The sequence below is a fragment of the Bison bison genome, unplaced genomic scaffold (assembly GCF_000754665.1).
Source record: "Bison bison bison isolate TAMUID 2011002044 unplaced genomic scaffold, Bison_UMD1.0 scf7180017864308, whole genome shotgun sequence".
Taxonomy (NCBI): Eukaryota; Metazoa; Chordata; class Mammalia; order Artiodactyla; family Bovidae; genus Bison; species Bison bison.
The window spans coordinates 636,234-636,964 of record NW_011494880.1 but is presented as its reverse complement, the minus strand read 5'-3'; positions in this window follow the sequence as shown (position 1 = coordinate 636,964).

Below are 731 nucleotides of genomic sequence, written 5' to 3'. Positions count from 1 at the left end.
CTGAAAGATGATGCTGTGCAAGTACTGCACTCAATATGGCAGCAAATTTGGAAAACTCAGCAGTGGCCACAGGACTGGAAAAGCTCAGTTTCCATTCCAATACCAAAGAAAGGTAATCCAAAGAATGCTTGAACTACTGCACAATTGCACTCATCTCACATGCTAGTAAAGTAATGCTCAAAATTCTCCAAACCAGGCTTCAACAATACGTGAACCATGAACCTCCAGATATTCAAGCTGGTTTTAAAAAAAGGCAGAGGAACCAGAGATCAAATTGCCAACCTCTGCTGGATCATAGGAAAAAGGAAGAGAGTTCCAGAAAAACATCTATTTCTGCTTTATTGACTATGCCAAAGCCTTTGACTGTGTGGATCACAATAAACTGTGGAAAATTCTGAAAGAGGTGGGAATACCAGACCATCTGACCTATTTTTTGAGAAACCTGTATTCAGGTCAGGAAGCAACAGTTAGAACTGGACATGGAACAACAGACTGGTTCCAAATAAGAAAAGGAGTGCGTCAAGGGTGTATATTGTCACTCTGCTTATTTAACTTATATGCAGAGTACATCATGAGAATCGCTGGGCTGGAAGAAGCACAAGCTGGAATCAAGTGCGTCAAGGGTGTATATTGTCACTCTGCTTATTTAACTTATATGCAGAGTACATCATGAGAATCGCTGGGCTGGAAGAAGCACAAGCTGGAATCAAGATTGCCTGGAGAAATATCAA